This window comes from Taudactylus pleione, unplaced genomic scaffold, assembly GCF_031769625.1.
Source record: "Taudactylus pleione unplaced genomic scaffold, aTauple2 ptg000201l, whole genome shotgun sequence".
Lineage (NCBI taxonomy): Eukaryota > Metazoa > Chordata > Amphibia > Anura > Myobatrachidae > Taudactylus > Taudactylus pleione.
Window position 1 is genome coordinate 9,077,988 of NW_028284603.1, and position 23,796 is coordinate 9,101,783.

Sequence of the window (23,796 nt, forward strand, 5' to 3'; positions counted from 1 at the left end):
AAATAACAACAAATTGCAGTTAAACATAATATTATACACTCAATATAATAATGAAGACTTGTCATCTTACCGGTAAATGGCCTTATGTAATAGCCTGTGAGATTCAGGCATAGGCGCCATTCCAGCGAGACAGCCCGTATTTTTTAAAGCAACAAAAATGTAAAAGTCAAAACCAGGTTGGTCTTGCCTTTTAAATTAATGGCGCTTTAAAAAATATGGCTGAAGTAGTTCTCCACTGCTCCCTACACCTTGGAGAGCACTATATGGAGATGCAAGGATAAATGCCCAGGATCTACCCAATAAAGAACCAAGAGATCAAATAGTATATATAGGGCCATATTCAATTGAGGCGAAAAGTCGGACTTTTTGCCATCATCGCCGTTTTTTCTGGGATAAAGTATCGAGCGTGTGCCTACTTTATCCCAGTATTCAATTAGGATCCGACGAAAATGGGACCCGGTGGAAATTTAAGTATGGAAAAGTCCTGGGAATTTTCGGGAAATCATCCTGGGAGCCCCCTAAAGATGTCCTGACATGGGGGATCACTATGGGTACCCCCGTTTGGCCTGCGGAAGGTAAGTCGGGTTTTTAAATAGCCGCGGTAGGTGCATAAATGCGCCGGTGAAGAAGAGCATTTATCTTTTTTTTAAAAAATAACTATGGCCACCAAATTTGGGGTACATGAAAATGGGTGCAAGCATATTTTTAAGTCCCTAAACTGATTTTTAAAAATTCTTCAAACATGCACCTGCTGCTACCAGCCACATTCTAGAAAACACCTGCCGCAAACATTGGGACAACCCCGGGTTGATTTAGCTAGTTTAGAAGTTTGTCCCCCAATATTATTTTTTTTACCCCCAAAGTTAAAGTACCTTTTTTCAGGTGTCCTAAGAAATGTTCTAATTTTTTTTTACACAGAATACTTTAAGGGAACACTACAAAGGCTGCAGGCTATTTTTTTTAAGCCTGCACCCCTAAACCCCAATTATGCATTTTTTTCGCCATGTATAACATGGTGAAAACTTATCCCCGTTTTTTTACAAAGACGTTTTGCACCTGCGAAAAATCTTTGAAATTGAATATGGGGATAAGTGAAACTGGCGAAAATGACATCATCGGCGATAAATTATTGCAGATAACGGATTTTCGCAGCCTAATTGAATACCCCCCATAGTGGTGGTTCTGTGACACTGGAGCTATCTGCATGTGATAAATGGGAAGAGGTGGGGAAGAATGGGCAAAAAAATGCTGCCTTCCTTATATGGTGCCTGGTTGCCAGTGGCGTAACTATAAATTTTGCTCCCCCATACCAAAAAAGTTTCAGGCCCCCCTCCCACCCAAAGATCAAACACACCCAAAGACTATGTTTAAGGTGTGTGGTTACATGATACAGCAACGTGCCTTACACATTATGACACACTAAGTAATGCCACTTATAACACAGTGTGCCCCTTACAACACCTTATGCCACACCGATGTGCCCCTTACAACACATTATGCCACACAGCAATGCCCCTTACACATCCCACACAATAATGCCACATATAACACATAATGACATACAGTAAAGCGCTTATAACAAATTTATGCCATGCTGTAATGCCCCTATTTCACATTATGCCACACGGTAATGCCACATACAACAGATTATGCCACATACAACACATTATGCCACACAGTAATGCCCCTTACACATTATGCCACACAGTAATGCCCCTAATAGCACATTGTGCACACAGTAATGCCAAATACACATTATGCCAAACAGTAATGCCCATTACATCCCACCCTGACAGATCTACTTCACCAACCCTCCGTTCTGCTCCTGCCAGTCAGTCACCTCAGCTCAAGACAGGTTGCACAGTTTTTATGTCCGTGTAGAACCAGATTATTGGGAACATAGTTTATAACCTGTAAACTGTCTATCAAATTAGTGCCCCTTATACAGTGCCCCCTGTAGTTGTGCCCCAAAATGCAATGCCCCCTATACTAGTGCCCCTTATGCAATGCCCCCTGTAGTAGTGCCCCTTATGCAATGCCCCCTGTAGTAGTGCCTCTTTTGCAATGTCCCCTGTAGTAGTGCCCATTATGCAATGTCCCCTGTAGTAGTGCCCATTATGCAGGGCCCCCTGTAGTAGTGCCCATTGAAGTAGTGCCCCTGTAGTAGTGCCCATTATGCAGGGCCCCCTGTAGTGCCCCTTCTAGTAGTTACCCCCCTGTAGTGCCCCTTCTAGTAGTTAGAAGCCTGTAGTTAGCCCCCTGTAGTTAGCCACCTGTAGTTAGCCCCCTGTAGTTAGCCCCCTGTAGTTAGCCACCTGTAGTTGCTCCCCCCCACCGCGCGCACACAAACAAACACACACACACAAAAGAAAAAAAGACCAACACTTACCTTTATCCCCGCTCCAGTGCTGCTGCCGTCCATACCCCGGCGTCCGCTCCTCGGCACTATGGGAGTGACGTCATTACGTCACTCCCATAGTGCTCTGCGGGGCCCAGAAGACGGAGCTCACTCCTGAGCTCCGTCCCCGGCGTCCGCTCCTCGGCACTATGGGAGTGACGTCATTTCGTCACTCCCATAGTGCCCTGCGGAACCCGGAAGACGGAGGGAGCTCCGTCCTCTGGCTGCCGCCGGGGGTTTGAATAGGAGCCGGGCGCCCGCTGGTAACACACTCAGTGGGTGCCTGGCAGATGGAGGGTGCAGGGGGTGCGACCGCACCCCTTGCACCCTCCGTAGTTACTACTACTGCCCCCGTCGCCCCAAGCTACCCAGCGCCTCCAAGCCACTGCGGGGGCTGCGGGGGCAGTAGTTACGCCACTGCTGGTTGCAGTGTCTTCAGCATGTAGTCATATATATGAAATGACAGAGAGAGACTAATAATAATAGTATTTGGCATAAATATATATGAAATGTTATATGTCCTCAATTAAGAGCTGTTACCACCAGAGTGCTAAATTAATAACAACACATTTATTTATAAAATACATAAAACATGTATGAAACATATATGGAATTGCAATCAAAATGTAAGAAAAATAGCATGATGGCGTCATTGTGACCTACCACTACACGATGTCACGATTACCGGCATTGTGAAGTGGGGACGGGGCAACGATGATGCGATTTAGCGCAAATTATGTCATTGGCCTCTCAGACCGCCCACTTTCACTCGGTAAGTGGGTGGCTGCGGGCGGGTAGCTGCAGCTCAGTAAGACTTACATACCCCTCTGGGCAGGGCCGGATCAAGGACACATAGGGGGCCCCCACACACTGTCCCCGACCCCTGGTCACATGCCCGGCGAAAAGTTTGATCGCGATCAACTTACGGTAAGTGGGAACGTTGGCCTCTGAATACTGATCGCTTCAGAGGCCAGCGTTCCCAGTGATGCAGTGCACTGGTGATGTCATGACGTCATCTGCGCACTGCAAAGGAGAGGAGCCTGCGCGCCTCTACTGGATCCAGTTAGATCCAGCAGACAGCAGCAGCAGTAGCAGTGATGGCGGGACTCGGGAGCCGTGACTGCGTGGAGCGAAGACAGGTAAGTTTTTTAACAGGGGTGTGGGGGCGGGGAGGGAGAGCTACTGCGGGCACTACTTTACGGGACACATCTACAGGGGGCGTTTAAGAAGAGGCACAACTACTGGGGGCATTGCAGAGGGCACGACTACTGGGGGCATTGGAGAAGGGGCACAACTACAGGGGGCATTGAAGAAGGGGCACAAATACTGGGGGCATTGGAGGAAAGGCACAAATACTTGGGGCATTGCGGAAGGGGCACAATTACTGGGGGCAATGAAGAAGGGGCACAACAACAGGGGGCATTGAAGAAGGGGCACAACTACAGGGGGCATTGCAGAAAGGGCACAACTACAGGGGGCATTGGACATCAGGCAGATAGACCGGTGTGTATATGTATATATATATATATATATATATACAGTATATATATATATATATTTATATTTATTTATATATATAACTTATTGATAGGGGCCCCCACACGTTTGTTGCCCAGGGGCCCCAACAGACCTTAATCTGGCCCTGCTTCTGGGCGGCTGGGAGCACCACCCAATTTTTGGGAGCCTCCCGGCACTTCTGGAAGAGTAGGCACGTATAATTGTAGTAGTAGAAATAATTAGTAAAACTGTAATAAAACAAGCAATAAAATACAATTACAATACAAACTAATGCAATGCAAACAATCATATCAGGATTACTACTGATTTAGGTCAGAGGGCCTGATTCAGACCCGGACGCTATTTGCGGACGCTCGTTCTTAAAAAGGGGCGGGATATTTAAATTGAGCGCTCGCTCTTTGCGGTGTGCTGACGCCTCTATGTCAAGGCGCGTGTCCAAAAAATGAGCTCGCAATTTTGTAAAGATGCCCCTTTGCCGTCCGCATCACACGTCATCTCCGGTATTTGTTAGATTAATCGGGAACATCGAAAGGCATCTGAACTGCTTGCAGTGCTTGTGGTAGGTTTTTCTTACCACTATCACTGCGAGCAGTTCAGGCTAAAAGACAACCAAGTGACGTGGTCGATGACGCTCCTTTACTAATTATGCACTCCCATTAAACGCCCTTTTGACCGTTAGGCACGCCTGCGTTCGGATCTCCACTCCCTCGTTTTCAAGCACCTTCCCCTGTTACCACCCACAAACGGTACATTCTGTCAATCAAATTAGCAGCCCCTCGCTGTTTTACGAGCGCACGATTTCCGACCGCAATGACTGTTTTGCGCATGCGCATTAAGACCCATACGCATGCGCAGTTGTGCAAACATCGCTCAGAGCGAACGAGCGGCCGCTTACGCGCGGCTCTGAATCAAGCCCAGAGTCCTTACCATCGATGCTGTGCTGAGGGGAGGAATTTAGTAGCACTTCTTTGCAGTGGACGATGTGGAAACTAAGGGCCTGATTCAGAGATGGACACAATGGTGATATTTTTTACAGAACAGGCGATTGTTTGCTATTGTGCATGCGCTAACACTGCACTACGCATGTGCAGCGATTGCAATGCGATTACCCTCGTACACAGGAACCACTCACAAAGTGAGTGATAAGCAGTCAGCATTTGGGGGTGGTAACAGGGGGGTGGTTAGAAAATTGCAAGAGTGTCTCACCATTTGAATGCCATTTCATGGGCGTGCATAGCCATTGCGATCGCCTTCACAGCGTGACAGCTCTCTGCATGTCAGGAAAGCTGCAGTGTTTGCGGCTGGTCAGACTTGACATACATGCTGACTGCTCGAGGTGTGTCGATAATACCGATGATTACGCTGTTGTACATCATCAGACGGATGTGAGAAACATCAGTGGGCGTCACTGCTCGGCTATGCTTTGGAAGGCATTAGCATATTTTAGCAACTGTGATCCATGAGAGGACTGTATGCAGTTGTAATTGCGTTTGCGTACATCTCTGAATCAGGCCCTAAGATGGAGACTGCACTCCATCTTATACAAACTTACCAATCGTCTGCCCGATGAGCTGGGCTTAACAGCTCAAATGGGTGAGCACACTTGCTCAATGGCGACAGCGCAATCCCGGCAAGGAATGTAACATAGGCGTCGAAATACCGACGCCTATGTTAATCCTGACGCCGGAACGCCGAGGATGCCAGCCCGAATGAAGGTAAGTCCGGGGCACCCTTAGCATTAGCCGTGGGGGAGGAGGGTTGGTATTGGGGAGTCAAATTCAGCTAAGTGACATCAAGGCAGCCGCTCGCATGGCGAGGCATAAGCATGCCCACTATGTCTTGGCGAGCGATCTCTTTGGGTTTACAGACGCCCACCAGCCTGTCTTTAGCCGCCCACTTGTGTACGTCATCACCAGGAAGTATATACAACCATCGGTACATCGTGTTCCATCGGATCTGACCGCAGCGCTAGCGGTTGACTCTACCCTGCCGCAAGCACTGCGAACACTTCAGTGTATTATTCAAGCAGGTGACGTGTCCTATGATGCTGGCTGTTAATTATGCATGCCCAAAAAATGGCGAGAAAACACTCAGGCACGCCTGCGTCCGCAACTCCACTCCCCCGTTACTACTGGCCTGCCCCTGTTACCACCCACAAACGGCCTCTCCTGTCACTCAAACCACTAGGTTGTCTATGCACGGTGGGCGAGTACATTCCGATTGCTCGTACCAGTGCACGCGCACTGCGAACTACACGCATGCGCACATTAGCGAACTTCGACGAGCGGGTCTGCATGAGCTCCTGTGTTTGACCTCGCAGCGAGTTCAAACCATAATTGTCACATGTGATAATTATGTTTTGATGAATAGGCCCCTTAGTGAGATCAGTAACTCACCACTGGTGGCTTGCACTGTTTGTGGCTTTTTTTAGTGTGGAGCATTTTGAGCTTCAGGAGACCATGTAAAAGTACAGTACAAGTCAGTAAAAGGAATATAGTCATTTTTGAAGGAAGAAGTTATAATAAATATCAAAACCAATGAAATTCTGGCCTTAAGGCATACTTACCAACTTTTAATATCTAATCTCTGGGAGATGCCCGGAGAGGAGACACCTCTGGGCACTTTGGGGGGTGGGGCTGGGTTCTTATGTCATTAGGCCCAGCCCCCGTCATAGCAAACTGTTTTGAACTGTGGGACCGTGAGGATGGGAGGGGCTAAATGAAGCATTTTCACATTATTTAGCCCGTCCCCTCCATACATGATTCCCAGCAATAATAATTCCCAGCAATAATAATTCCCAGCAATAATGCCGCAATTCCCGACAATTATCTCCCCATCTTGCCCACTTCACCAGGAAGTGGGCGAGATGTGGGAGATCCAGATACACTGCTGGGGGTGTGGGGGGCTACCTGAAAATTCAGAAGTCTCCCGCAACTTCCTGGAGAGTAGGTAAGTATGCCTTAAGGTCATTTGGAATGAGACACTCATCAAAAGCTTTAGACGTAGCTGAAACCAGTGTAGAGATTTATCTTGCTCCTCAATCTCAAGCGATTGTGAATGTTGTCGTCCAGGTAGAATGCGATGGGCCAGAGATATCACAATCCACATTTTTAATATTGATGTGATGAAAAATGTTTGCCTAAATTTACAGGGTAAAAAATAAAAAAGGCCATTTTCATGCTAATTTAGCAATCTCCCCTTGTCGGGAAACAAGTTCCAAAATGAACCCGTCCCAGTGAAGAGCTGGTAGCAGAGAGAAAGGTTATGCTGTCACTCAGCGTCCTGTTTCTGGTCCCCTGCGTTAGCTGCCAGGACCAAGGATGATAAATCTGACAGTATAGCAGCCCCCATAGAAACCTATGGGGCCAGCTTTGCGTTCGGAATGGAGAGACGGTGGCAGATGTTGGAGATATATCTGCTGTGGTCCTTCAATGGTATCCAGGGGATCCTCAACATTTGTGGGTAAGTCTCGATAACGGGTGTTTTGCGGGATATCCTGCAAATGGTTGAAACGCATTGGCACTACACCTATTCACACTAACAGAGAGGAGATCTGGAGACCACATCTCACACCAGACGGGCCGCGAACACGTGACTGACTCGGAAGCAACAGGAGGAGATACGTGAGAAGACTACAAGCCGGTAATGGGTGAGAGCGGAGAACTGTAGAGACCTGAGGAGGTAAGTCTTAATTTGGAGGAGGGTAACGGCACCTGATTCCCCGAGCCACAACCGTTTTATCCCCCCCATAGACATCAGCGGTCCTTCCAGCGCGAAGTGCCGGTTTCTGTTGGTTCACTCCAGGTGTTCACCGGGGCACCGCCACACCTAGGACACTGTGCCAAAGAGAACCACCCCCCAGTAACTCCAGTACCGTACTCCTACCCCGAGAATCATATCCCGGGCAACAACATCTGTGCACACCATTACTTAACTAACAATCATCAAATTGCGGGACGCGGCATTATCACTACACTGAGCTATCCAGGACATAACCCTCCCCCCAAGACTTTCTATTGTGATCTCCATACCCCCACAACTTTACACCGACCTATCGGGTCTATTCCTTATAAAACCTAAATTCTGCAACAAGTTATTTCAGTCTCCCATTTTTTCTTCCCTTACTTTTTTTTTTTTCTTTACCATTGTGGAGAAAGAAGTTAAGTTTTAATTTCATATAATTCTGTTCATTAATTCTCATTACATTTCCTTTCTAAGAGTGCCCCAACAAAGGCTTATTTGTCTTTTTTCTAGTTTTTGCTCTTTGCATAACTATTTATAATATCACTGTGTATGTTTGTCAGACACTAGCCAGCATCTGCAATCCAGTGCAAACAGGCTCCTGTGTATGTCTGTCAGAAGTGAACTTGAAGTCAGCTGCACTTACAATTGTTTTTCATAGATGTGCTATATCTTTTTCTGTCATGTGTTTGTGCCGCTACTCTGTCACTTAGTTTACCCGTCAGCTTGCTTTCACCAATATTGGTGAAAACAATACAGTATTGTGAACTATGAGGTGGTCAAAATTGACTGGAAATGACAGTAAATGAATGTTATTGATGTTAATAATACTATAGGAACAAAAATGGGTCTAAGTTACATGGTTTTAGCTGTTTTTAGCAATTTTAAAGAAATCCCAAACCAAAAGCATAACCAAACCAAAACACTTGAGGGTGGTTTTGCCAAAACCACAACCAAAACCAGATGATGATTTAGAATCAAAACCAAAACATAGGGGTCTGCGCGTATCTCTACTTCTTGCACATAAGGGATAGAGGGCCTGATTCAGAGCCGGACGCTCTGACAGAGCGCTCACTCTGAATCAGGGCCGGCCCTCTGGTTTTTCAGAATGGCCTCCTGGCCGCTCGTATAGCTGTGGGTGACCACCCACAGCTATAGCAAGCGGCCATGATGATGGTCGCGATGGTCAAGACCATTGCGACCACTGGGCTTGCGACGATACCCTTGTGGTAGGGTCTCGTTGCCGCAAGCCCAAGAGTGCTTTCGGCTCCGGGAACGCCTCCGTCTGGGCAGCCAAGCCCCCGGCCCGCCCACCAAAGGGGGCGTTCTGTCACTCAACATCTACAGCATGCCCCCTTTGGTAAGAGACCCGGAGCGACGGTTTGCCCGTCGCTATCCGGGTCTCGCGTATGCGCACGACGGAGCCGGCTCGCGAGCATGTCTGAATCAGGCCCAGTGCGCATATCAAGTTGTGCCTATTGCCCCATGTTATATGATATCAGTTGGGTACAGGGACGGACTGGGGCTGCTCAGCAGCCCTGGCAGTCCCCCTAATGAACTCGCCTGCAAAAGGGGTGTGGCTTCACGCAAAGGTGGCATGGCCACGCCTCACGGGGGGCGTGTCATGAGTCACGGGCGGTCTTTCAGTGTACCGGCCGAGCAGAGCGCCAGGAGGCGGAGCTGCTCGGCTGGGGTTTGCAGCCGGACCAGCCCATCTTTGGCAGAAGTGCCAGATGGCCAGTACGGCCCTGGTTTGCTAATTCTACTCATGTGCAAACACCCGATAATCGCTCAACTGTGAAAACTTCGATATATCATAAAACTCGGAATTAGGCCCAATAGCAGCATTCCCCGTATTCAAAAATAATCATTAAAAACATGTGGGGAGTTATTTGCAAAAAGTTTGCTACACCAGGGCTGATGCACAGTACGTACTACAGCAGGCAGTGTAGCATATCTTGCTTGAATTAATTTCACACTGAACAAGACCAGAATGCAAATACACACAAACACGCTTATGGAGACCCGCACGCATTGTACTTACTTCTAATCTTATGACCATAGAGTCAGAACGAGGTTGGGTTGGGAAGAAGCTTTCTCACATGGGCAGTGAGAACGTGTTCACGTAAATGTGGTTGATGCAGATCAGCAATTGTTAATATTAGAGATGAGTAGTTCGGTTTTGCTGAAAATTGAACACACCCAAACTTTACTGCTGTGAGATGGTCAAAACTGACAGGAATGACTGGAAATGAATGTTATTAATTTTAATAATACTATAAGAACAAAAACATGATTTTAGTTGCTTTTATCAATTTTTAAAGAAATCCAAAAGCAAAACCAAATCAAAACACTTGAGGGTGATTTTTCCAAAAACCAAAACACGACAATGATTTAGAACCAAAACCAAAACACCGGGGGTCTGAGCAAGTCTCTACTTTCTGCACATGAGATATAGGCCCTCATTCAGAGGCGGTCGCAAGAAGCGATCGCTCTCTCTGAATGAGGGCGGCCGCTTAGTTTTTGAAGTGCGGCCTCCTGGTGGTTAGTTAAGCTTAACGACCAACCAGGTCGATGGTCGCGATGGTGATCACCATCGCGACCATTGGGGCTTCCGACCAGACCCTAAGGTTGGGTCTGTGCACTCGTAAGCCCCAGGGAGCTTTCTGCTCTGATGGAGCAGGAAGCTCCCCACTGACATCACTGATGATGTCAGTGCCGCCGCCCACAAATCGGTAGGCGTTCATTAAGGAATGCCTCCGTTTTGGAAACCACCCCCTCGGCCCGCCTACCAAACGGGGCGAGCTGTCGATCAACATCGACAGCCGCCCCTTTGGTAACGAGCTCCGAAGCGAGAGAGTTTCTCTGTCGCTCCGGCCGGGCTTGCACACGCACAGTGCGGCCGCTGCGCATGTGTAGGACTAACCATCGAGACGGTTATGAGCGCATCGGCGGTTGCGACCGACTCTGAATGAGGTCCATAGTGCGCTTGCTGCTCCATGTTATATGATGTCAGTTGGGCAATGTGGCCACACACAGAGGGGGAGGGAAAGGATACTTTTAAACATTTTCATATTATTTTATTTCGTTTGTAGAAAAGCGCACATTGACTGACTAAATTATAAAACATTATTAAGATTGACAGGAGCGCTTTGGCAGAAGAAGGGGATTATGGGTCAATACAGAAAAACCGTGGTAAGCTCAGCAGGGCTGCTGGGAGATATGTTGTGGTCAGAAGGTGTGACCAAACATGTGGGCCCATGACACGTTCATTTGCAAAAACTGGGGCAGGGGGCATGGCCATGCCATCTTGGGATCATATCTGCGCCCCCTCAGAAGACTCGGCCTGGGCACCATACAACAACATTCCCCTTATCACTCTGATGGGGGCCAGCATTCAGAGTCTGTAACACCTTTACACAAGCTAGGTGAAGCCATCATTATTATGTTTTCATCTCTCAATATTTCAATGAGACAAATACACTCTAACATAGAAAACTAAATGGTCAAAATAAGGCAAAAATACTTTAAGTAGGCATAAGAGCATGCCATGTTTACTAACACAGTGTCGTGGGCGTTCTATAGGAATTGGGGACTATTCAGAGGTAGGCAAATGCAGAGATCCAGCAGCTTTCAGTCAGACCTCCTGCCCTGAGCATGGTGATAATGACAACTGCTGTTGCCAGCAGGATTGGGGAGGTCACATATATACACGCATGTACAGTATTCCTGTATGCGTAAAGCAGCCTCAATGTTGTCCACTTTATGTGCGACTCAGGCCCTGCATGTACACTAAAAATAGTATTGCTATATATAAAAGTAATAGTATGGCACCGTGTGAGGCGGCAGGGGATCCGACGTCCGACATATCGTGCGGTCCGCACACACGGTGCGATATAGCAGCCGAATTGTACCAATCAGACTGCTCGGCTGCTTTATCGCACCGTGTATGGGGGCCTTTACTCCAAACCAGAGGTTCCTAAACGCGGCCCTCAAGGCTCCCCAACAGTACAGATTTTAGAGATATCCATGGTTGGGCACAGGTGACTTAATTAGTACCTCAGTTAATTTGATTTAACCACCTGTGCTCAACCATGGATATCTCTAAAACCTGAACTGTTGGGGAGCCTTGAGGACCGCATTTGGGAACCTCTGCTCTAAACACAATACACAATACGCAATACTATTGATTATTCATCATCTCCACCACTAGATGGCAGGAGGTGAGCAACTAGATAAGAAGGTTGCTACTGGGAAAGCCTGTTGAGAGTGAGGGAAAAGAAAAAAAATCAATGGAAAAACTGGGCCTGATTCAGAGCCGGACGCTATTTGCGAAGGGTCGTTCAGAAAAAGGGGCCGGCTATTTAAATTGAGCGCTCGCTCTTTGCGGTCTGTTGACGCCTCTATGTCTGAGCAAGCGAACGAAACATGCGCTCGCTATTTTGTAAAGACGCCCCCTGGCCGTTCGCATCATACGTCATCTCCTCTATTTATTAGATTAATCGAGTACATCAAAAGGCGTCTGAACTGCTCGCAGTGCTTGTGGTAGGTTTTACTTCCCGCAATCACTGCGAGCAGTTCAGGCTAAAAGACAACCAAGTGACGTGGTCGATGACACTGCTTTGTTAATTATGCACACCCATTTAAACGCCCATTTTGACCGTTTGGCACGCCTGCGTTCGGATCTCCACTCCCCGTTTTCAAGCACCTTCCCCTGTTACCACCCACAAACGCCTCATTCTGTCACTCAAATTAGCAGGCACTCGCTGTTTTGCGAGCGCACGATTTCTGACCACAATGACTGGTTGGCGCATGCGCATTACGACCCATATGCATGCGCAGATGTGCGAACATCGCTTGGAGCGAGCTAGCGGCCGCTTACGAGCGTCTCTGAATCAGGCCCACAGTCTGCAACAGTGTCTTTTCAATCAATGACTTTGCTCTTAGCATTCGCAGCACAAACAGTACCTCTCACTTTCATGGATAGCCGTAGCCGTTACTCGTCTAAGTCCAGGGGCTAATTTACTAAAGGGCGGTTTGTGTGGGGTTTTGAAACTGCTGCACATTGCCGGTGGTTTGGAGGCTGATTCTCACATCCAGGAGAATTACTATCTCTCCTTTTTTTGGGGACATTTATAACTGTTGGAATATGTGTGTCCAGGTAGCGATGCTAAAGCAGAGTGAGTGTTCACACCAGCAGATGACCTGAGACAACGGCAATCAGATTCTACAAGCGGTATCAGGCTCTCTAGCAGTGAAATGGCACGCCGATCGCCCGTACACATGCTGAAGAGACCGCTGGTCAGTGCCGTAGCTAGGGTAGTGCGGCCGGTGCCATGGCACAGGGCACCACAGGTCAGGGGGCGCTGTTTGGGCCTGTCAAATTTCTGTTTATTATCATTCTCACTTACAGCTTCCTCTTATTGCATCCCCAGCACCTCCTGGCCTCCCCTATGTCTTCCCAGGCCCTTCCCCATGAGGCCATGGCCCTTTTCTGGGTGCATCGTGTCCCTTTGAAAAATGAGGGGGGCGCCAATGCTCTTTCTGGCACAGGGCACCAAAAAGTCTAGCTACGGCTCTGCCGCTGGTAGTGACATCCCAGCTAGGCGGTCAAATTAAAATGCCCTACCAAATGTGATGTCAAGCTCGGCACATCGGGCAGACGATTGGTAAGTGTATATGCACTTACCAATCCTCAGATAGGTCAACAGGTTGCCCAACTCGTCGACTTAGTGTGTACCGGGTTTAAGCTTCAATGTGTGATGTTAAAGAGGTTAGGGACATCCAAAAAATTAATTTTCCATGCTGTTTCATGTGTACCAAATTCTGTATAAATCTATTTTGCTTTGTGCGGTTCAGGAAAAAGATCCCATTAGGGATCAACATGGGCTAAAAATGGTCTTTTTCTTTTCTATGCTAGGATCTACATTATTTCCTACGTGGGAGTTCTGCATTTTTTTGCAGGCCCAATCCCACTAGGTAATACAGACTCGTGCTGACAAACCTAGGGCTGGTTGACACTATGACGGAGTGAGCCCAAACTGGTGGGGTACATGCAAGAGCCTTGCAATGCAGGCATCGGTGAGTTTCTGGTGAGTTTGCCCAATGTTTTAAAGGGGCAGTCATTTAAATCGCACAACCAGGTTGATTTGGCCTTTTATATGATTGCCCCTTGTTATGAGCTGCCGCGCTAGCTGCAGCTGCTCACACTCCCCGTCAGGTACCAGCCGTTGCTAGGAGACCAACATCAGCTGGCCACGTAATGCCAGCAGCAATGCAGCCTGATCGGGGGGCTTGGCCCAGCGGGCTCTCTGATTGGCTGCAACTCTAGGTAACATGCAATGAGGCCTCACTTCCGGTGATTGCTTCATGCCTAGGTGTTTTGCTAACTGGTTCCTGTGCTCTGGTGGATACTCTGTGCTGTTATTGGTTCTTGGCTGTTTCTACGATTCCTGCCCTGGTTTAGCATTCTGTCCTGCTGCAACTGCAATCCAGCCGGCATTACTACACCAAACTCCATTCCTGCTGCTTTTAAAAACCAGTCTACCTTTATTACACCTACTCCACTTCTGTTTCATTTGGCAAGCCAGCCTGCAATTTATACTGTTATATTCTAATGTACCTTTCTTTATAGCAATGAATCATCAAGTATGCTGTTTATATAGTTTATTTCTTATTAGTAATACTTGCAGTTTTACAGGTAGATAATGTGCTCGATTCAATTCAACGCAAATTGAATAGTGCCGGGAACGAGCTCCCGGAGCTATTCAATTCTGCACGCTGTTAGGTCGGGGAATGCCCGTTCTCGCGCCTCAAACAGGGTGTTTAGTCGCGAGAACGGGCATTCTCCGACTAAACTTCTCAATGCGATGCTGTTTCCGCCGAGCTAAGGGCAGAAAACAGCATCGCGCCTGTACTTATGTAGGATTTATGCTCGCATCCCAGGAGGGATGCGAGAATAAATCCTTAGTCGGGCTTAACAGCGCGCTGGATTGAATAGCTCCGGGAGCTCATTCCCGGCGCTATTCAAATCGTGTTGAATTGAATCGATCCCAAAGACATCATCTCCTCATTGCTGTTCTTCTTCCCCTTCCTTCCCAGTAGAGCTTATTTCCGCTTCGCGCTAGGGACCTGGAAGTGACGTGAGTGAGGGCGGAAGTGCAGTTCCATGCCCATTAAGGCCTCCTAAAGAAGAGAGTTGTCCCCTCGCAGGCTCACCACGCTTCGGGCTCGCCAAAAGATTATATTCCGCCTCTAAGTCCATGTGGATGGTAGGGAATAACGTTGGACAGTAGCTGATGACGTCAGGGTCCTCTCCGCGAAGGGAATTTAGACATTACCCTTCCTTCCCCCTATCTTCTCCACTTCCTGATCACATGTCCTTCTATGTTGCAGGATCCTTAAAGGTACACTACCTCATCTTACTATTACTTGACAATGCACATAAACTATATATATATATATATATATATATATATATATATATATATAGACACTACATATACCTACTTCAGCCTTACTCCCTCCGGCCTCCTGAAGCGCGATTCTAGGAGTTTATGTGATTTCCTGGGTGAGCCCTAACACCCCTTTAAAACATTGGTCAGATTCACTGGGATCTCTCAGATGACTGCAAATTACAGGATATTACATTTACTCCTGGTGTTATAGTGCTATAGTGCCACCGGCCCTGGCTGGTAAAGACTAGCAATGGCAGTAGCAATTTCGGTGGGAACCCCACGCTTATTATACCCCCAATTTTACTGCTACCAGCACTAGTGCTCAGTGGACTTTTATGGGGGAGCGGGCTTGCGATTTAAAAAAAATGTATATATATATATATATATATTTTTTTTTTTTATAGGTAATACAAGATCTATGCTGATGATCATCATCGTCAGTGCGGATCTTTCACCAGGGAGAAACAGCCACAACTGACATGCCTCCTGAGAAGCGTATCTGCGGCTTCCTCAACTCTGCATGGTGCATGAATAGATTACTGTGCTTTACTATGACAGCTCGTCCCTTCACATGCAAACAGGGGCAAACCGACCCGATTCCAACAGATAAGCAGCGCATCTCTGGTGCCCCCCATCCTTTTCTAGAGCGAGCCGGCCGGCAGAGGCAGAGTGCCGGCTGGGTTGCTAGAGGCAGGGAGAATTGCAGGTGCTGCTACTGGCTGGAGGTAGGGTGGTGCTTTCTAAGCTGCTAGGTGCAGGGAGCACGGTGGGTGGAGGTGGCCTGGCGGCTCCATGCAGGAAACATGGCACCTTCTTTTGGCTGGCGTCCTACTCGTCTGCGTAATCTGAGTAATGGTCAGGCCAGCCCTGCATGCAGACTAATGGGACTCATACATCTGAGTGCCTCAATTCCCCGTTCTGCCTACAACAGGGTCAGGGAATTGGGGATATTCAACAGGTTGAAAAATCTTGATTCCCCGATCCCGACCCGAAAATGGTCACAACTGGCAAGTCAGGAATTTTTTACATGTTGCATTTCCCCAATCCGCAGACGGATCATCGATCACCGATGGCCACCGATCTGTGAATTGAATCGCGAAGAAAGTCGGCAGAATGGGGAAACGGGGAACCATAGATGCGTGGGCCCCATTACTCCTTTCTACTCGGCATGCTCAGTGGGCACTGTATGCAAAAAGGTTGTCACATTAAAGGGAAGTTTGTGGTCCCTCCTATTTTTCTTCCTTTCCTGAATATAGTAACCTTAGAGTGCACATTTAAGACATATTAAATCCTTCTTATTTATTTTAAGGGGCCTATTTAGTAATTTTCATGGAAAATCTTCTGCATTAATTAAGGGACCTCCAAACGTATTAAAATGGTACTGCAGTATGGTTCCTATTTTTGATTGGTCCCATAGAAGTCTAAGGTGACTGTGATCTGGGAAAATGACTTTGTAAAGCAGGGATGGGGAACCTCAGGCCCGGGGGCCGTATAAGGCCCTCGGAATCATTTGGTCTGGCCCTCTGAGCTTTTTTCTGCTAGCCTCATCTGGCTACCTGGGTGCCTAGAATAGCACCCTGCAGTTAGAATCTATGCAGCAGTGCCGCCTGTAGCATCCTTAGAATGCTTCAGATGGTCATACTGCTGCCCTTACAGCTCCCCGGAGCATCATCAGGATGCTCCGGGATTGCTGTAATCACCGGTGATTGTGGCCCCACCCCTTTTGACAACATACGGAAAGGGGCGTGGTCTGCACCAGGTCCGCGAATAAATGTTATATATATGAAATTGGCCCTCGGCAGAAAAAAGGTTCCCCACTCCCGATGGATCACGCCATCTATCGATCACAATTTTGCAATGTTTCCGATTACTCTCCGTTAAATGGCTGCTTGCTTGTGCGTGGACGTCCACCTGCTCGTGTGCAATAGCTGTGCCGGATCTGAACCTGGAAATTAGTGATCGCACTTAGTGACTTTATTTTTTACATTTCACAGGGATAGGCTCCTATGGTCCCTGCATGATTTTTTTTAATACATTATAATTACCAGGGTTTTTTTTTTTTTTCAAAGAAATTTATATATAAGTCCCTGAGTATTTATTTTATGACTATCTTTTGTATTCGTTTTATCACCATCAGCAGAAAACTATTTTTTTACTAATTTTTAAATCTGTAATGATTGTTGTAAGGAACAATATAATAGATCTGACTATCCCAGCAGCAGCAACACTCCATTACAATCAATCACCTCAGACAAAGCCAGTAACCAGGCGCCTCAAGACTCGAGACAGATACACCAACAAAATGTACTACTACAAGTCGAATGGTGGATTCAGATTGTAATGTAGACTACTGAGTTTATAGTAATTAGCTCTATCGTCGCTAGGGGGGGATGGCGAGCAGGACGTCACAGCAGACACACAGGAACTAGAGGGGTGTTGGTTTTGGAGAGCGGTCATCATGTCATGTTTGGGTGATTCCTCCTCTGTTGTGTGCTGCACTCTGATCAGGCTGTACCAGTGGTAAGGTAATGTGTATATTTCTGCTTTATATGCTGCCAGCTAGGTCACTGAGCCGTCCCCTTATTATACTGTTGTCATTTATTATCTGCTCTCTGCCTTGCTTTGTGTTCTGTGTTACCTTTGTTATGGCTATCAGTGTATACTGTATATCTGGTCATTCGTACTATGCTCTTGTGGTATCTGCCGTATCAATCTTTTATTATATCTGATAATCATATATAAATTCCTTCTTTCGAATGCAATGTGTGCTTATTACTGTCCATGGAAATAACTAGTTATTTATGCTGGTCTTCATGTCATTGATGCAGATTTTAGTAAATAAACAAACTGTGCAGTAGAAGGGGACATTTATACTAATCATGCTCTATGTGAGATAATGATACAGAGTATGAATCAGTATTAGCAGCTTTTAGGAGTATATTTACTAAGCAAAAATCGAGGGTTTTGGAAGTCCATTGCTTAGTAAATATACCACTAGTGTTGTAGATACGATGGGGGTAAAGATTAACTTTACAGACCTAAGGTGGGTACACACTGCACAGATATATCCGCAGATGATGGTCATTCATACACACCGAACGACCATCATCTGGTGCTGGCCGGGGGGACGTGTTCCGCCCCCATCCCTGCGGCGTCTGCTGCAAGTGCCGACCACCCGTACACACTGCCCGATGGAACGATATATCTGCCATCGGCTGTACAGTAGAGCTGACGAGATATGTGTGCGAACGACATTGTTCACAGACATATCGCTGGTACACACTGGCTGACGGGCACCCGATATATTGGCCGATCAATTGATCGCCCAATATATCTGTCCGTGTCTACCCAGCTATAAGTATCTCTAAACAAAACATGTCTAGGGGTCTATTTATCAGGGCTTTTTCATAAAATTATGTAGAAACTGCAGTTTCTGCATAATTTAATGTATTGTGGCTATGTACTAATAGCACATTGCAGGTGATTTCACAGAATTCTCGGGCAGAGTGATCATTAGCACTGTAGATCACAGTCCCCATTATTATCAATGGGGACTATGATCTGACCCATACGTACTAAACGCAAAGCGGTTTTACGATCTCCCTCCGGCCGGCGGAGGCTAATACTGTGTACATGGACCGTGTCAGCTTCAACCTGGAGAAGTCTTTTACAAATGTGAAAGATCTCTACAAAATGCTGGGGATATGACTCGCAGAGACAGTGGTTACAGCAACCGATGTCCCTGCAAGTTTCCCATAGTACATAGCGGTGATATTTTCTTTAAAAATTCAAATATCGGCAGCGAAACGGAACCATAATAATCACGGCAGTTCTGTGATTATTAGTACTTAGACCCTTACAAGGGTATTCAATTTGGAGCGAAAATTTCGGAATCTGTGATAAATTATCGCCGATGACGTCATTTTTGCCGATTTCAATTATCCCCGTATTCAATTTCAAAGACTTTTCGCAGGTTCGAAAAGTCTTTGAAAAAAAAAACGGGGATAACTTTTCACCACTGAATAGGTGGTGAAAAAAAGTGCTGAATTGGGATTTAGGGGTGCAGGCTTAAAAAAAATAGCCTGCACCCCTGGGAATGACATTTAAAAAATAACTGTGTCAAAAAAAGTAAAAAAAAAAAAAATAGGGATACCCCAAAAAAATTATTTTGAAATTGGGGTGAAAAAAAAAATTGGAAAAAAGTGTTTAAAAATAGGGAAATAGGTTCAGGGCTATTCTGCAAGTATGCGGCAGGTGTTTTCTAGAATAGGCGGCATGTGCATAGTTGCAGAATTTTAAAAAAATTACTTTAGGGACATAAATATATGCTAGTACCCATTTTCATGTACTCCAAATTTGATGGGGCCACTTAAAAAAATGAAAAAAATAACCTAAGTGCTCTTCTGCAACACTTCTTCAATGTCGGGGAAAAAAACACCTGCTGCGGCTATTTAAATCCCCGACTTTCATTTGCAGGCTAAAACGGGGGTACCCATAGTGATCCCCCATGTTTTGACAACTTTAGGGGGGTCCTACAATTTATTCCAGGTAAATCCCGTTTTTTTTCGTCGATCCTATTTCGCCGGCTCCCGTTTTCGTAGCTTTTTAATTGAATACGGGGATAAAGCGGGCACGCGCAATATACTTTATCCCAGGAAAAAAAGCGATGTGGAGCGAAAAGTCCAGCACGCACTTTTCGCTCCCATATTGAATACCCCTCTTAGTGTCATTCATAGTCCTAGGGGTAAATTTACTAAAGTGAAAGTTTTTAGAAGTGAGTTTTAGAACTGATGCTGCCCATAGCATCCAATCAGATTCTACTTAACATTTAACTTGCACCTTCTAGAAGATAATAGCTAGAATCTGATTGGTTGCTATGGGCAACATCACTTTTAAAACTCACTGCTAAAAACTCTCACTTTAGTAAATTTACCCCCTAATATATAATTTTTCACCATACCTCTATTTACACATGTGCAAAATCTTCAGCTTATGCTGCTGTCATTTAATTGCATAGCTATGTGTGCTCTAATGTGTGTTTAGTAAGTGACGCCTGTCTGTGAAGATAACCCTTTGTTAGTCTGAAGGCCAGCGTTTGTTGTATATAGTACTGTATTTGCTTTTTGTGGTGTTATGCTGCGATATATCTGCAGATGATGGTTGTTCATACACACTGAACGGCCATCATCTGATACTGCCTGCGGGGGGCATGTCGGGGCTGTGTCCCGCCCCCTCCCTGCGGCTGCTGCTGTGTGTGTACGGGCGGTCTGCAGACATATCTGTCCATCAGCTGTGCAGCACAGCCAATGCGATATGTCTGTGAACGACGTCGACATATCGTCTGTACACACTGGCCGACGGGCACCAGATATAGCAGCTGATCAATTGATCGCCCAGTGTGTACCCAGCATAAGTGTTAACTGTAGACAGTGTTTGACTGTAACATGCAATGGGAACACATGTTTTCTAAGTGCGGGACAAAAGCTCGCCAATGGAATTATTTTTTAGATTATTATATATATATATATATATATATATATATATATATATATATTATACTTAAGATCCTTTGAATCAGTCATCCATTCTCTGTCATTCTCTGGCAAAACAGACATCGAGTCATTTACAAATCACATAAAACACAGGTCTGCATCACTTCTCTTTTCCTGCAAGTGTGCCTGATTATTCCCTAAGTATATTTTAATGTTGCATTCCCCTCTGTAATCTTTTTAAAAGCCCATTAAAATGGGAAATGCCTCTCTTCATTTTCCTTCTCCACACCTGCCAGCTCACATACACAGTCCCATCCTGAAAATGAAATCTGGTTTTCCACTTACTAGGCGCAATTATTCTTTTCACTCGCATTTATCGACTATTGCATTTCTCTGTCCAACTTTGCCCATCGTATGGTGCGAATTTTGGCACCCCACAAATGCCACAATCTTAGCAAGTAAATCCGTACTACTATCCATAAAAAGGGTGCAGGTTTGGAAAGGTATGCATTTCATGTCAATAAAGAGCATTTCCACTCTACTTTTATACTGTACAGTGACTGTGACAGTGACTTTAAGTGCAGAAATACACTGTGGATTGCTTGCTAGACAGTTACATATGGGCTGCGTTAGTGATGTCACAAACTCCTATGACTGTAGCTTACGGTTAGGACTTTGTCCTGAAGATGTTGGAGGGGCTTCAGGTGTCTATAAAGGAGTGTAGAAATACTGTATTACTATAGGGGGATGCCGGACCAACATTCCACAATGTAATTTACTTACAAATTCCATATTGTCCATATTGAGTCTATTTTGCTAGTTCAGGGCCTTCCTACCTATATATCTGTTTGTTATTACCCAGTTTTGTTCTGTTAATGTTCCAATTGTAAAGTGCAACGGAATATGCTGTGCTATATAAAAAACTGTTAATAAATAAAATAAAATAAAGAGTTTAGACGTTTGTCCCCCAACTTTTTTTTTTTTCGCCTCCAAAATGAAAGTACCTTTTTTGGGGTGTCCTGTCGTCCTTTTTAAAAAAAAATTTGATACAGAATAACTTTCCAAGAGGACTGTCCAAGGGGTGCAGGGTGGTTTTTTTTAAATCTGCACCCCAAAACCCCAATTCTGTACTTGTTCTCGCCACCTATGCATTGGTGATACTTATCGCTGGGTTCGATCCTCTGAATTTCTGCACCAGCGAAGTCTAGGAAATTGAATACGGGGATAAGTGAAAAATGCAAAAATGACGTCATCGGCGATAAAGTATCGCCAATAACGGCTTTTCGCTCAAAATTAAATACGGCCCTAAATGTGGTCAGGCTGAGGAAATAAATACACTAGCTATCACAAGATACTGTTAAAGGCTATAGACACGTTTCTTAATCTCTGGACCTCAAGGTCTAGGAATAACCTAGTGCAGTGGTTCCCAAACTTACCTGCAAATCAGTGCCCTACAGTATCAGCATTTTATCCATGGCACCCTTAGCCTGAAGGGTTCTTATTGGGAAATTCAGAAAAAAAATATATAAAATGAAGTAAATTGTGCTTACTTGTCTTCGTTAAGCTGCACATCCACTAGGCGACTGTGAGACGAGAGCACGATTACGACATTGTAATCGTGCAGTCGTTTCACAGTCTGTGATGAGCCTACACTGAACGATCAGTCTCTCAGTATAGGTACATCAGTCATCCCTGAACGTGGTAAATCTGACTACGTCATCCGGTTGACCAGCATGTTCGGGCGATGATAGATGTCAAAAACGACCAGCTGGCGCGCGCATCGCTGGTCGTTTTTTACTTTAAACTGCCGGATTTGCGGACGATTAACAAATGATTGAAGGATAACGATGTCGTTATCGTTCAATCGCTCTGTTTCATCGCGTAGTGGATACGCGGTATAAGGCTCAGTTATGTGGTGGAGAACAGGCTAGCACTTCTGTTTGTCCACATATTTTATGATCGGCAGCCACCAGCAATGATTTTGTCTATTCCACTGACCACAAATGGCACTTAGTTTGGGTACCACTGACCTGGTGCAAGATCTGTCGTAGTTGATGTTACACTAACAGAAATAGTCATTGAACAATCAGTGGCGGATTATACCTGGAGGTTGCAGGACTGCAGCCACCTAGTAAAACCAACCACCCGCAGGGTCTGCCTAGCTGGGCCTTCCCATTGGAAGCTCTCCCTGCTAATCACAGCTGGACAGGCAGTCTAAATGGGCATATACACTAGACGATAAAACTGAACGATAACTAAATCGTTCAATTATATATATTGTTCATATCGTCTAGTGTGTATGGTCCGAACGACCAACGATGCGCGCTCCCGCGGGTCGTTAACGATATCCCCAGTCGACTGCACATGCAGCCCAATCTGGGGATATCGTGAGCGATGCCATACTGCTGAATGTAGCATAGCCCCGCTTCCCAACCCCCGCCGTCTTTCGTCGCTGGTCAGCATCGTCTAGTGTGTATGCGGCTTAAGGGGGAGGTGTTTTCCATTAGGAAGCCACTCCCCTGCAGTAACGGCAGTCCTATCTGGCTTCTATGGGATGCTGTCCCTAGAAGCCTGGGCTGTTTGTCAGTTTGTGCGCATGTGTGGGATCGGCTGCGCATTTGAGGCCGGCAGAGCAGCAAACCCTCTGGGAGTTACAGGTAGGAGCCACCACTGATAATAATAAATGTCAACTATATATGTTTTGTGGTTTTTCTTTTTTTGCCATGGTTTGAAATTTCTGCAGTTGCGCACTAAAACACTTTAATGTTCTGGAAGGAATATCACATTGTGGTGGACATATACACTCAATGGGCACGTTTTTAGGTACTACTTTCTAGTATTGGGTAAGAACCTACCTTCCTTCCCTTCCCCAACATCCGCTTTTTGTTGTTTTTTTGTCACATTTCTCCCCCCATTCTGGTGTTTGTTCTGATCAACAACTGAAAACTGAACCTCTTGGCCATGTTATGCATGATTGACTTATTAGATATTTGTACTAACAAACAGGTGTTCTTAATAAAATGTATATCCACATATATAGAGGGCTAGTAAAGGGACCTGCATTTTCCCGGTAACTTTCATATGAATCTTTTAAATGTACAGTAGTTTTAAAGTAAATGAAATGTATCCTATGTAAGCCCATTTCTGCTGGATTCCAAATGTGCCTCTGTGTTATTATTATCATCCTTTA

At 45.9% G+C, this 23,796-nt stretch overlaps 1 protein-coding gene across 4 annotated transcripts in view; it reads left to right on the top strand.

Moving 5' to 3' along the window:
* Positions 1-17,528: 17,528 nt before the first annotated feature.
* Positions 17,529-23,796, top strand: part of CEP68 (centrosomal protein 68) — a 31,234-nt gene continuing 24,966 nt past the window's right edge. For 2 of the 4 annotated variants that reach the window (XM_088477244.1, XM_088477246.1), the window contains exon 1: positions 17,529-17,639. The gene's annotated coding sequence lies outside the window, so the exon portion shown is untranslated. The remainder of the gene's footprint in view (positions 17,640-23,796) is intronic. The other 2 variants (XM_088477245.1, XM_088477247.1) reach the window with 1 other exon arrangement.